The sequence below is a fragment of the Pristiophorus japonicus genome, chromosome 5, assembly GCF_044704955.1.
Source record: "Pristiophorus japonicus isolate sPriJap1 chromosome 5, sPriJap1.hap1, whole genome shotgun sequence".
Classification (NCBI taxonomy): domain Eukaryota; kingdom Metazoa; phylum Chordata; class Chondrichthyes; family Pristiophoridae; genus Pristiophorus; species Pristiophorus japonicus.
The window spans coordinates 138,331,831-138,346,372 of record NC_091981.1 but is presented as its reverse complement, the minus strand read 5'-3'; the positions used below and the strand labels follow the sequence as shown (position 1 = coordinate 138,346,372).

Below are 14,542 nucleotides of genomic sequence, written 5' to 3'. Positions count from 1 at the left end.
AAAAACAGATTATCTGGTCATTATCACATTGCTGTTTGTGAGAGTTTGTTGTGTGAAAATTGGCTGCTGCATTTCCCACATTACAACAGTGACTACACTTCAAAAGTGCTTCATTGGCTGTAAAGCGCTTTGAGACTTCCGGTGGTTGCGAAAGGCGCGATATAAATACAAGTTATTCTTTCTTTTCTTTCAAAAGACAAACCCCAGAAGCCCAATTAATGATTGAGCCACCTGCCTCATTGTGTATTTGCATCATTAACAACTGCACGGATAGAGAGAGCTAGTAGAACATTTGAGTACCTCCAAACTTACCTATTCCAACGTTCTCCTGGCCAAACTCCCATCTTTCATCCTTGGTATACTTTTGCCTTTCATAGCTTCAAAGAAAAGTGAACTCGAAGTGAGAAAGTAGCTCCCACTTTTAACATAGAAAAAGAGATCATACTTTCCCTCCCACCATGGGCATTAGGTTAGCAACATCTCCACAGCATTTGCAATCTCTGCGGTGAGAGAAGCGAAAGAAATAGCAGGAATTAGTAGCATTGGAGCAACTTTCCGTCTTCGCCACCTGGGTGGTAAACTGGCAGAGTGGATTGCCCATCAGTTGTAGGACTGGTCTGATTTTCAGTCCATTAAAATCAGGTCTGAGATCACAACCCGAAGTCAGGAGGATGGAAGATTGAGATCTGATGTGTGGATCTCCTGCCAAATGCAGAAGCATTGGCGGACCCAAGGAAGAAGACGTATTGCTTTTGCCTCTAGCTCTTAATGTGCAGGTCTCATGTTGATGGTGGGTTTGAGGTAGATTTTTGTCTTTATCACCTTGGCAGTGAAGGTGAAAATGTACCAAATTAAATTAAAGTGATTGGAAATTTTGATAAGACCGATAACAAGGAAAACCTGATTTTTACTGGATCTTCCTGATTGCTCAGACCAATAACCATGTAGTGACATCATGACAACCATGACATCATCATGTGTACATAGAAACATAGAAAATAGGTGCAGGATTAGGCCATTCGGCCCTTCTAGCCTGCACCGCCATTCAATGAGTTCATGGCTCAACATGCAACTTCAGTACCCCCTTCCTGCTTTCATGCCATACCCCTTGATCCCCCTAGTAGTAAGGACTTCATCTAACTCCCTTTTGAATATATTTAGTGAATTGGCCTCAACAACTTTCTGTGTTAGAGAATTCCACAGGTTCACCACTCTCTGGGTGAAGAAGTTTCTCCTCATCTCGGTCCTAAATGGCTTACCCCTTATCCTTAGACTGTGACCCCTGGTTCTGGATTTCCCCAACATTGGGAACATTCTTCCTGCATCTAACCTGTCTAAACTCGTCAGAATTTTAAACGTTTCTATGAGGTCCCCTCTCATTCTTCTGAACTCCAGTGAATACAAGCCCAGTTGATCCAGTCTTTCTTGATAGGTCAGTCCCACCATCCTGGGAATCAGTCTGGTGAACCTTCGCTGCACTTCCTCAATAGCAAGAATGTCCTTCCTCAAGTTAGGAGACCAAAACTGTACACAATACTCCAGGTGTGGCCTCAACAAGGACCTGTACAACTGTAGCAACACCTCCCTGCCCCTGTACTCAAATCCCCTCGCTATGAAGGCCAACATGCCATTTGCTTTCTTAACCGCCTGCTGTACCTGCAGGCCAACCTTCAATGACTGATGTACCATGACACCCAGGTCTCGTTGCACCCCCCCTTTTCCTAATCTGTCACGTTTCAGATAATAGTCTGTCTCTCTGTTTTTACCACCAAAGTGGATAACCTCACATTTATCCACATTATACTTCATCTGCCATGCATTTGCCCACTCACCTAACCTATTCAAGTCTCTCTGCATCCTCATAGCATCCTCCTCGCAGCTCACACTGCCACCCAACTTAGTCTCATCCGCAAATTTGGAGATACTACATTTAATCCCCTCGTCTAAACCATTAATGTACAGTGTAAACAGCTGGGGCCCCAGCACAGAACCTTGCGGTACCCCACTAGTCACTGCCTGCCATTCTGAAAAGTACCCATTTACTCCTACTCTTTGCTTCCTGTTTGACAACCAGTTCTCAATCCATGTCAGCACACTACCCCCAATCCCATGTGCTTTAACTTTACACATTAATCTCTTGTGTGGAACCTTGTCGAAAGCCTTCTGAAAGTCCAAATATACCACATCAACTGGTTCTCCCTTGTCCACTCCACTGGAAACATCTCAAAAAATTCCAGAAGATTTGTCAGGCATGATTTCCCTTTCACAAATCCATGCTGACTTGGACCTATCATGTCACCTCTTTCCAAATGCGCTGCTATGACATCCTTAATAATTTATTCCATCATTTTACCCACAACTGAGGTCAGGCTGACCGGTCTATAATTCCCTGTTTTCTCTCTCCCTCCTTTTTTAAAAAGTGGGGTTACATTGGCTACCCTCCACTCGATAGGAACTGATCCAGAGTCAATGGAATGTTGGAAAATGACTGTCAATGCATCCGCTATTTCCAAGGCCACCTCCTTAAGTACTCTGGGATGCAGACCATCAGGCCCTGGGGATTTATCGGCCTTCAATCCCATCAATTTCCCCAACACAATTTCCCGACTAAAAAGGATTTCCCTCAGTTCCTCCTCCTTACTCGACCCTCTGACCCCTTTTATATCCGGAAGGTTGTTTGTGTCCTCCTTAGTGAATACCGAACCAAAGTACTTGTTCAATTGGTCTGCCATTTCTTTGTTCCCCGTTATGACTTCCCCTGATTCTGACTGCAGGGGACCTATGTTTGTCTTTGCTAACCTTTTTCTCTTTACATATCGATAGAAACTTTTGCAATCCGTCTTAATGTTCCCTGCAAGCTTCTTCTTGTACTCCATTTTCCCTGCCCTAATCAAACTCTTTGTCCTCCTCTGCTGAGTTCTAAATTTCTCCCAGTCCCCGGGTTCGCTGCTATTTCTGGCCAATTTGTATGCTACTTCCTTGGCTTTAATACTATCCCTGATTTCCCTTGATAGCCACGGTTGAGCCACCTTACCTTTTTTATTTTTATGCCAGACAGGGATGTACAATTGTTGTAGTTCATCCATGCGGTCTCTAAATGTCTGCCATTGCCCATCCACAGTCAACCCCCTAAGTATCATTCGCCAATCTATCCCAGCCAATTCCCGCCTCATACCTTCAAAGTTACCCTTCTTTAAGTTCTGAACCATGGTCTCTGAATTAACTGTTTCATTCTCCATCCTCATGTAGAATTCCACCATATTATGGTCACTCTTCCCCAGGGGGCCTCGCACAACGAGATTGCTAATTAATCCCCTCTCATTACACAACACCCAGTCTAAGATGGCCTCCCCCCTAGTTGGTTCCTCGACATATTGGTCTAGAAAACCACCCCTTATGCACTCCAGGAAATCCTCCTCCATCGTATTGCTTCCAGTTTGGTTAGCCCAATCTATGTGCATATTAAAGTCACCCATTATAACTGCTGCACCTTTATTGCATGCACCCCTAATTTCCTGTTTGATGCCCTCCCCAACATCACTACTACTGTTTGGAGATCTGTACACAACTCCCAGTAATGTTTTTTGCCCTTTGGTGTTCTGCAGCTCTACTCATATCGATTCCACATCATCCAAGCTAATGTCCTTCCTGACTATTGCATTAATCTCCTCTTTAACCAGCAATGCCACCCCACCTCCTTTTCCTTTTACTCTATCCTTCCTGAATGTTGAATACCCCTGGATGTTGAGTTCTCAGCCCTGATCATCCTGGAGCCACATCTCCGTAATCCCAATCACATCATATTTGTTAACATCTATTTGCACAGTTAATTCATCCACTTTATTACGGATACTCCTTGCATTAAGACACAAAGCCTTCAGGCTTGTTTTTTTAACACCCTTTGTTCTTTTAGAATTTTGCTGTACAGTGGCCCTTTTTGTTCTTTGCCTTGGGTTTCTCTGCCCTCCACTTTTACTATTCTCCTTTCTGTCTTTTGCTTTTGTCTCCTTTTTGTTTCCCTCTGTCTCCCTGCATTGGTTCCCATCCCCCTGCCATATTAGTTTCCTCCCCAACAGCACTAGCAAACACTCTCCCTCGGACATTGGTTCCGGTCCTGCCGAGGTGAAAACCGTCCGATTTGTACTGGTCCTACCTCCGCCAGAACCGGTTCCAATGCCCCAGGAATTTGAATCCCTCCCTGCTGCACCACTGCTCAAGCCACGTATTCATCTGCGCTATCCTGCGATTCCTACTCTGACTAGCACGTGGCACTGGTAGCAATCCCGAGATTACTACTTTTGAGGTCCTACTTTTTAATTTAGCTCCGAGCTCCTTAAATTCGTTTCGTTGGACCTCATCCCTTTTTTTACCTATGTCGTTGGTACCAATGTGCACCACGACAACTGGCTGTTCTCCCTCCCTTTTTAGAATGTCCTGCACCCGCTCCGAGACATCTTTGACCCTTGCACCAGGGAGGCAACATACCATCCTGGAGTCTCGGTTGCGGCCGCAGAAACGCCTATCTATTCCCCTCACAATTGAATCCCCTATCACTATCACTCTCCCACTCTTTTTCCTGCCCTCCTGTGCAACACAGCCAGCCATGGTTCCATGAACTTGGCTGCTGCTGCCCTCCCCTGATGAGTCATCCCCCTCAACAGTACTCAAAGCAGTGTTTTGCAGGAGGATGACCACAGGGGACCCCTGCACTACCTTCCTTGCACTACTCTTCCTGCTGGTCTTCCATTCCCTAGCTGGCTGTGGACCCTTCTCCTGCGTTAAGACCAACTCGCTACATGTGCTACTCACGTCATTCTCAGCATCGTGGATGCTCCAGAGTGAATCCACCCTCAGCTCCAATTCCACAACGCGGTCCGTCGGGAGCTGGAGGCGGATACACTTCCCGCACACGTAGTCGTCAGGGACACCGGAAGTGTCCCTGAGTTCCCACATGGTACAGGAGGAGCATATCACGTGACCGAGCTCTCCTGCCATGACTTAACCCTTAGATTAACTTAAATTGACAACAACAATGCTAAAGTTTACTCACTGATATAGAAGAGAAAAAAGAAAAACCACTCACCAATCACGAGCCAATCACTTACCCCCTTGGCTGTGACGTCACCTTTCTGTTTCTTTCTACTTCTTTTTTGCCTTCTCCCTGTAGCTGCACAAGCCTCTCGCCTCTCGCCGCGACCCCGGACTCGCGCTGCTCCGAGCTCCCGCCTCCTCGACTGACTGCTCGAACTACCTGACTCCCGCTGGCCTTTATAGGCCTCTCGCCGACCCCAGACTCGCGCCGCTCCGAGCACCCGCCTCCTCGACTGACATGCATGATGATTCCCTATAGTGTTATCAAAACATCAGTATTTTGCACATGGTCATTGGCCAGTCACAGCCAGTTGCATGCGCATAAAATCCACATTACAGAGTTTCATTTCTTTTCGGATTAGCATCTGCACAGAACACTCAAGGTGAGGCAGGGACTGGTTTTGCTGGTTTTGTTTGTCCCAGGCATGGTCAGTTTGAAAAGGTTATATTGGATATTGGGACGAGATTAAATATGAATTTAAATGATTCTTCAACATACTCTGAAACATTTAATAGCTGTGTATCTCCTTGTTGTGATGTTCATTTATGAGCGCTTGGGGAATGCATAATACATTCGGCATAAACTACTACTCCAGAGAGACCTTCATAAGGCATAATTCTGCATTTCGCTGTAACTCACTCTCATCAATAATTTAAACAATGTTACAATAAATTTAACTCTAAATGGTCGGATTTTCCAGGATTTGGGGAATCTGCCAGCTAAAGGGAGGCGAGCACTGCTGGATCCAGGAGCAAAATGCCTTTCCACTTACCTTCTGGATCCAGAATCCCTGCGTCACCAACCTCCGCGATCGGACACCCTATCCACCCTTCCGATCAACTTCCGAAGCCTCCAGACTGCCCCCGAGGCCTTTGTTCTGTCCCCCTCCAGCCCTCAATCCCCTTCAGATCTCCCCCCTGTGATCCCCGATTACACTCCAGCCCCCGACTCCCCGCAAGCCTACCTGCCCGACAGCCAGACAGCTTCGCCATCTGGCTGGCTGTGAGCGGGAATCAGTGCTCTGAAATGCTAATCAGGCCCTGCTGTTAAATTCGGCAGGGCCAGCAGGAAACCCATTCTCCCGGGTTTCCCAACCTCTTTCCAGCCCCGCCCCTACCCACCCCTTGTTCCCTACCCGCCTCCAAATTGAAATTCCAGCCAGAGATGCAGTGAAATAAATAGAGGAGAAAGATGCAACAAAAGAAAATGGCAGTGAGACAAAAGAGATGGAATAGTGAAATTATGCCTTTAATGCTAACATTGTTTAGTCAGTTCAATAATCTATACTGGCTCCAAGGTGAAATAATGGAGAATATGTTGTAACCAGTGATAGTCTTAAAACATCGCTTGGATTGTCACAATCCCATAATTGGCTCAGAAGAAAGGAAAGTGATTGAGAATCTGCCTGGAATTTTGCTGGCCCTCAGAGGATGGGATCGGAGGTGGGTCAGCTGTCAAATTTGAAATGATTGACAGTGGGTCTGGACCCCACTGTCAACCTGCCTTCATGCTACTTAACAGGTGCCGGGTCCGTCAACACTGAACAGCAGCGGGGGAGGCAATGTAGGTGATTAAGACCTTGTTAAGAGGCTATTAAACACAATTTTGAGGTCAACTTACCATTTTTCCAGGTTTCTATGAGGTTGCCACTGCTTGGGGATCATGTCAAGTAAGAATGTCGGGAGTTGTGTCAACATGAATTCATTTCTTTACCTGACAGCTGTAAGTATGCTATAAAAGCTCCCATCTCACAGCTGTTCACTTTCCAAGATCAGAATCTGTTGCTTACTGCATCTGGAAGCCACATTAATTTTTATGTAGGTTGCAAGTCATTGGCACAATCTCTTTATCCAATGGCATCTCATTGGAACAACCTCTCTCACCATTGACAGATCGCTTCTGTCATCTCAAGTTCACCTGCCACCTATTAGATTAGCATCGGTGCCCTTGAAACTACCTCACCTTCGTCCTCAGAATCCCACCACAATCAACCCCAACACCAGCAGCACCGGGCACACCAACATCAACAACAACAACCTTCTCCGCAATCACCTGATGCTGCACAGGACACAGGGCATCAGCATCCGACAACATTGCTGCCCGGGACGCTCGGGATGGCCTCACCATGGTCACATTTACTTCACTTGATGCTGTACATCCTGGCTGCCACATGACGCGCCACCCCACGCCAACACTATAAAGCAACCCTACGAAACTTGGAAGTATAGTGAACAGTGAGGAGAATAGTGATAGACTTCAAGAGGACATAGACAGGTTGGTGGAATGGGCTCTCTCCAGTGTAGTGCTTAGGGGGTGCTGCACGTCTTATGGATGAGACGTTAAACCGAGGCTACGTCTGCCCTTTCAAGTGGATGTAAAAGATCCACTGGCACTATTTCAAAGAAGAGCAGGAGATTTATCCCTGGTGTCCTGGCCAATATTTATCCCTCAATCAACATAATTAAAAAAAAACGGATGATCTGGTCATTATTACTTTGTTCGTGGGAGCTTGCTTGTGCGCAAATTGGCTGCCATGTTGCCTACATTACAGCAGTGACTACATTCCAAAAGTACTTAATTGGCTGTAACGCACTTTGAGACGTCCGGTGGTCATGAAAGGCGCTATATAAATTCAAGACTTTCTTTTTTTTATTGGTGCTCACTTGTAAGGGGGTACGGCTAAATGAGCACTGACTACCTTCTGGTATCCCGCCAAACTGATCATGCTTGCTTGTGAGTCTACAATGTGAACGATTCTACTATGCAAAAGCTTCAAAATCAGGCCTGACCCTGTGCTCTGGTTAACACATTTTCTAACAACAGAGAGAAAAATCAGTAGTAAGACAAGCTGATTTTTCCTTTCCTAGCAAAGCGATACTTAACCCAATTGTATGAACCTCACTACTGTCTCAGATAAAATCAAGTAATTTAGTAAACACCAGTAATCAAAGAAATAAGGGGGGAATGGGGTAATTTCCAAGTTTACTGCCTGGCCGGTAATCTGGTAGAGTGGATCATTTACCCATTGTTGAATCAATTCAATTTTCATTCCATTGAATTTGGGCAGGTTCTACAATAGGTGGGTGATCTGCTCTGCCTGGTTACTGCCCAGTCTGTGAAGTTTCAAATTACTCCCATGATCATCTGTTCTGTATGATTCGCTACCATATTCACAGAGCACCTACCCATCAGCTGTCAGGGAGCCTGAGACATTTAAGCCCCAGAATTGCAAGATTATGCTCCCAGCATGAAGTCTTGCTTACCCAGATTAGAGGATTGGATTGAGGCTCAGTGTTCACAATTGACCTCACTCCCAGTTTTTCAGCCATTAAAGTCCATACCAGGAAAATCTGGAATGCCATGAATCAGGGACGCTGATCTCCACACCCGAATCTCCAAACCATACAGGAAGACATTAATAAACGTGTAGAATGGCTTGTAATTGGCAAATGAACTTCAATATTGATAAGTGTAAGGTAATACATTTTGAGAGGAAGACTAAGGAGACCATATACTCCTTGGGAAATAAGTGTCTAAATAGAGTATAGGAACAGAGGGGTTGGGGGTACAGATACACAGATCACTATAAGTAGTGACTAAAAGGCCAATAAAAAAACAAAGCACTAGGGTTTGCTTGAATGATACCAGAACTAAGAGGTTATACCTATCAGGAAAGATTGAACAGGCTAGGGCGCTAACCCCTAGAAAGAGAAAACTGATGGGGTGAGGAGCGGGGGTGGTAGGGGGACCTGATAGAGATCTTCAAGATTATGAAAGGGTTTGATAGGGTAGACATAGAGAAGATATTACCACTTGTGGACAAGACCAGAACTAGGGGACATAAAGATAAGATAGTCACTTGTATATCCAGTAGGGAATTCAGGAGAAACCTAATTACCCAGAGTGGTTAGAATGTGGAACTCGCTACCACAGGGAGTAGTTGAGGTGAATAACATAGATGCATTCAAGAGGAGGCTAGATAAGCACACGAGGGGTTAAGAAATAAAAGTATATGCTGATAGGGTTCAATGATGTAAAGTCCTGTCCCCTCAGTACAGATTCACACGAGGCATGTTGTGAAGTCAAGGTCACTCTGGACCTGCACCTTTATTACACAGCTCTGGAATGCTGCACTTGCCTGAGACCTGTCCTTATCCAGTATCCAGTCTGGTATCCAGTGTCCCCTGCAAGTGCACCTCTGGTGGTAAGGTATGCTGGTGGTTACAGGTCATATCTTATTACAGTCATGTATAACATGTTAGGATACAGTTATATATAATAATGTAAGATACATGACATCACCCTCCCTCAAGGTCTTATTGTCTTATTGTCTTTATAGGTTCAGTCTCTCAGGTGGTCTACGCTCTCGCGTGGAGCATCTGAGTTATGGTTCAGTTGTTTGCCTTGGTGTCTGTTTTTCTTTAGGTGTGGTTGCTGGTATCTCGCCTGGGCTGTCTGTTTCGATTGGTGTGATTGTTGTTGACTCACCTGGGCTGTCTGTTGGGATTGTCCTTTCCTCAGGTTGTTCCCTCTGTCTGTCCACCAGGTGTGGTGCGCGTTCCACATTGTAGTCTGCCTCTGGTTCTGCAGTGTTGTTGGTAAATCTGCTTTTGACTTGATCTACATGCCTCCGGCAGGTTTGGCCATTGTCCATTTGTACTACCAGTAGCCTGTTTCCTTCCTTGCCCGTTACTGTCCCCGCAAGCCATTTGGGACCCCTGCCAAAGTTTAGTACAAACACTTTGTCCCCTATCTCATTCCATCTTCCCCTCGAATTTCTGTCATGGTACTCAGTCAGCTTACGGCGCTTTGCCTCAATGATTTCGTGCATGTCTGGGAGGATTAATGAGAGCCTTGTTTTTAAAGTCCTTTTCATCAACATTTGCACGGGAGGGATCCCAGTCAATGAGTGCGGACGAGATCTGTATGCCAGCAGCAGTCGTGACAGGCGACCCTGTAGCGTGGGATCTTGGATTTTAAGCATGCCTTGTTTAATGATTTGCGCTGCTCTCTCTGCCTGGCTGTTGGAGGCCGGCTTGAACAGTGCCGTCTTGACGTGATTTATGCCGTGGTCAACTATAAAATCTTGGAATTCTGCGCTGGTGAAGCACGGACCATTGTCACTGACCAATATGTCAGGGATTCCGTGCGTTGCAAACATGGTTGCGAGGCTCTCCACAGTGATGGAGGTTGTGCTCAGGTTTAAAATGGTGCATTCGATCCACTTTGAAAATGCATCTACAACTACGAGGAACATTTTGCCCATGAATGGGCCCGCATAGTCTACGTGCACCCGCGACCAAGGTTTGGTAGGCCAGGGCCAGGGGCTCAGGGGAGCCTCCCTTGGGGCATTGCTGAGTTGGGCACAAATGGTGCACCGTCGGACGCAGAGCTCCAAGTCCACGTCAATACAGGCCACCAGACGTGAGATCTGGCTATGGCCTTCATGAGAACGATCCCCGGGTGCTCGCGGTGGAGCTCCCGGACAAATGCCTTTCTACCTCGCAGAGACATGACGACCCAGCTGCCCCACATCAGGCAGTCCGCTTGTAGTGATAGCTCATGCATGTGCCTGTGAAAGGGTTTGAATTCCTTGGGGCAGGCATCGCGAGCCTCTGCCCAGTCACCGGTTAAGACACATCTTTTTACTAAGGATAACGTGGGGTCGCTGGCCGTCCAGGCTCTGATTTGGCGAGCCTTCATGGGTGAACCTGTGGACTCAAAGGCATTGATTGCCATGACTATGTCACAGTCCTGTTCATCAGACCCTTCCGTGGTCGCCAGGGGTAGCCTGCTGAGCGCGTCGGCACAGTTGTCTGTGCCTGGTCTGTGCCTTATGGTATAGTCGTAGAACGCCAGAATGAGTGCCCACCGTTGAATTCGCGCCGAGGCGTTGGCGTTTATTGTCTTGCTCTCGGATAGGAGGGACGTGAGGGGCTTGTGGTCGATTTCTAATGCGAACTTGGCCCCAAAGAGGTATTGGTGCATCTTTTTGACACCGTACACGCACGCGAGCGCCTCCTTCTCTATCATTCCGTATCCGCGCTCCGCCAGCGAAAGTGACCTGGAGGCATAAGCTATGGATTGTAATTTGCCCGCACTATTGACATGTTGTAAAACGCACCCGACCCCATACGCTGACGCATCACATATGAGAACTAGCTTTATACCTGGATCAATGAAAGTCAAAACACTGTTGGAACACAGAGGGTTGCGTGCCTTATTGAAGGCGCGTTCCTGGGCGTCCCCCCAAAACCAATCGCACCCCTTCCTGAGTAGCATGTGGAGAGGCTCCAGCAGCGTGCTTAAGTTGTGCAGTGGCCATTGATCGTGTTGACCCGCTGTACATCAGTTTCCCGGGTACTGTCCCCACCGTCTTCTGGTCTGCTTTCCGACCCATCCGATTCGTATACCAGCCGAGCTGCCGTTTTTTTGCACATGCGGGCCAGATGCCCTGTATATTCACAGTTCCTGTAAACAGCCTGCTGAAATTGACATCCCCTTGACGAGTGCCCACCCCCACATCTCCAGCACAGACCGCTTCCATTGTTTCCAAAGAATGAGCTGCGTCTGGCTGATCTCTCTTGAGCTTCTCTCAGTTTGTGGTTGATTGCTCGCATTGTGGGTTGATGAGGTGTGAACGGCCATTCCTGTGGCCCTTGATGGCTTCTGGTGCCACTGCCTGCTGTCGAGAGCCTGCTCTCCTGCTTTTGTCTGTATGTGGGGGTAGCAGCTTGTTTCACGCTGTGAACTCCTTGTTAGTTGTCGTACTTGCATTGTAAATCAACCTCGTTTCTTCTTCCCCTGCTAAGAATGTCTGTGCAACCAGTGCTGCTGCCTCTAAGGTCAGATTCTTGGTCTCCATGAGCTTTTGGAATATGCCTGCATGGCCTATTCCTTCAATGAAAAAGTCTCTCAGCATTTCTCTCCTCAGTTCATCGGAGAACTCACATAAACTAGCCAACCTCCGAAGTTCTGCCACGAAGTCGGGTATGCTCTGGCCCACACAGCATCTGTAGTTGTAGAACCTGTGTCTGGCCATATGTCGGCTGCTCGCTGGCTTCAGGTGGTCTCTTACCAGTGTGCTCAATTCTTCAAACAATTTGCTTGCTGGTTTCTCAGGTGCCAGCAGATCTTTCATTAAAGTGTATGTTTTCGAGCCACAGCTGGTCAAGAGATGGGCTCTTCTCTTGTCTGCTTTGTCGTCTCCTAACCAGTCTTTGGTTACAAAGCTTTGCTGGAGCCTTTCTATAAAGTCCTCCCACTTGTCTCCAGCATTGTACTTTTCATCTGATCCGTTGTTCGCCATTCTGTGGATTCTGTAATCCCATCCTCGTCGCCACTGTAAAGTCCTGTCCCCTCAGTACAGATTCACATGAGGCATGTTGTGAAGTCAAGGTCACTCTGGACCTGCACCTTTATTTCACAGCTCTGGAATGCTGCACTTGCCTGAGACCTGTCCTTATATACCTGTCTGGGACAGGTATCCAGTGTCTCCTGCAAATGCACCCCTGGTGCTAAGGTATGCTGGTGGTTACAGGTCATATCTTATCACAGTCATGTATAACATGTTAGGATACAGTTATATATAATAATGTAATGTGACAGATGAAGTGTGGTGGGAGGAGACTTTTGTGGAGCATAAACAACGGCATAGACCAGTTTGCCGAATGGCCTGATTCTGTGCTGTAAATACTTTATAATACTTTGTACTCTGGGTGAGCAAAACTCTATGCCGGGAGTGGGGTCTAGCAATATAAGGGGGTGGAAATCCAGTTGTCTTGTGCCCCAGTTAGTGGCCAGAAGGGACGTTAAAGTGTGCGTAATAGCTTAGTGACGGGGCATGCAGCTTTTAGCACCCTGCCATTAAATTCAGTTGAGGGCTAACTTGGGCGCGAAACGCTGGTGCCTGGCTGCTGACTATCAGTCCGATCATGACGTTAGTCGGGTGCAAGGACCTGCTAGTGCCCCGCTTGCTAAATTCGATCCGGTCGCCTCATTTAGCGAGCGTCACTAATCACGTCTGAAAAAACAGTCGGTACAGCCTTCCACAGCCGTTAACTGGTGGCTACATAAAGGGATGAGGAAATCAGAATCAGTGCAACATTTACACCGAGCACGGTGCGTGAGCCTCCGAGTTCGCAGCGGCAGACAGACATAACAGTACAATTTGAAAACAAGTGATTTTGAAAACTTACTGCATTACTATGCCACACCTTTAAGGCTCGGCTTGTCTCAGGATTTCATATCGGACTTTGGAGCATGCATATTGGATTCCAGTATTTAACGTGAGCATTTTCGTTAGGGCCCCCCCAGTTCAAGTGTATTATGTCTGATTTAGCTCCTCTGTCAGTTCTTGGCCCGATTCCAACAAATCTCTTGGTGGGAGATGCAAACTTTTTCAAGGCGCTATACTTACCACTCCGTCTGGATTAAAGCCTCAAAATGGACGGTAACGAATTTCCACCCTAAGGGCTTTAGTCTCACGAAATGTTGCATGATTGGAGGACATTGTGGAAGATCATCAAACAGATTGTGTGGCTTTAACAGATGATGTACAAGCTATAATGTGGTTCTCATCAGAAGGGATGGTGCAAATCCTATTCAGCTCTAGCATGTGAGTTCTTGGAGCAGAAAACCATTTTTAAGGAATTTGCTTATTTTTGTCTGATGCAATAAATGCTAAGTTGCCTGAATCCTGGGTAGCTGAAACTGGACAGTTTGCCATAATATTTGCTAAGGAAATGTTCATCAAATTAGCCAATGGCCAGCAGCTGATTGCATAGCCCAAAGTTTCTGGAGGTAATGTAAATTTGACAATAAATTCAGTAATTTGTATGAATTCTTGTATTTGTTTTTATGTATGAATTATTTTATTTGTGTAAATGCTTATAATGCTTATAATGCTGCTGTTGCCATCAACAGAGTGTTTATGACAGCTGCTAAATGGATTACTTGATGTTATGCAGCTTTTGCCGGAACAGTAGGTGGCCATTATTTCTCTAATATTAAAATCGTATACGATTATTGTCCGATTTAGAAGGCAGAGACTGTTTGCCGGCTGCATTAAGACAAAGTCACTAAAACTGCTCTTGCAGACAGAGCATTGAGCCTTAGTAAGCCTCTAATATTACAAGCCAACATAACCTAAAAGGTGGATTGCTTGCAGATAGGAAAGGAAAGGAAAGACTTACATTTATATAGCACCTTTCACAACCTCGGGGATGTTGGTAGACAGATAAATATTGGTCAGGGCATCGGGAGAACAAACCCTGCTTTTCTTTGAATAGTGCCATGGGATCTTTTATGTCCTTCTCCCAAGCTTATCCACACTTCTGTTATCTTAAGATTTGACTTCTCCAATGTCCTTCTCATTAGCCTCCCAAGTTCCCCTCAATCCTCCCTTCTCAAATTCCAAGTCACCGAATATTCTGCTCTCTGCATCCTGTC

At 46.4% G+C, this 14,542-nt stretch overlaps 1 protein-coding gene across 1 annotated transcript in view; it reads left to right on the top strand.

The window, feature by feature from the left end:
• Positions 1 to 14,542, top strand: part of LOC139264466 (histone deacetylase 9-like) — a 1,015,340-nt gene that overhangs the window by 82,438 nt on the left and 918,360 nt on the right. The gene's annotated exons all lie outside the window — the stretch shown is intronic.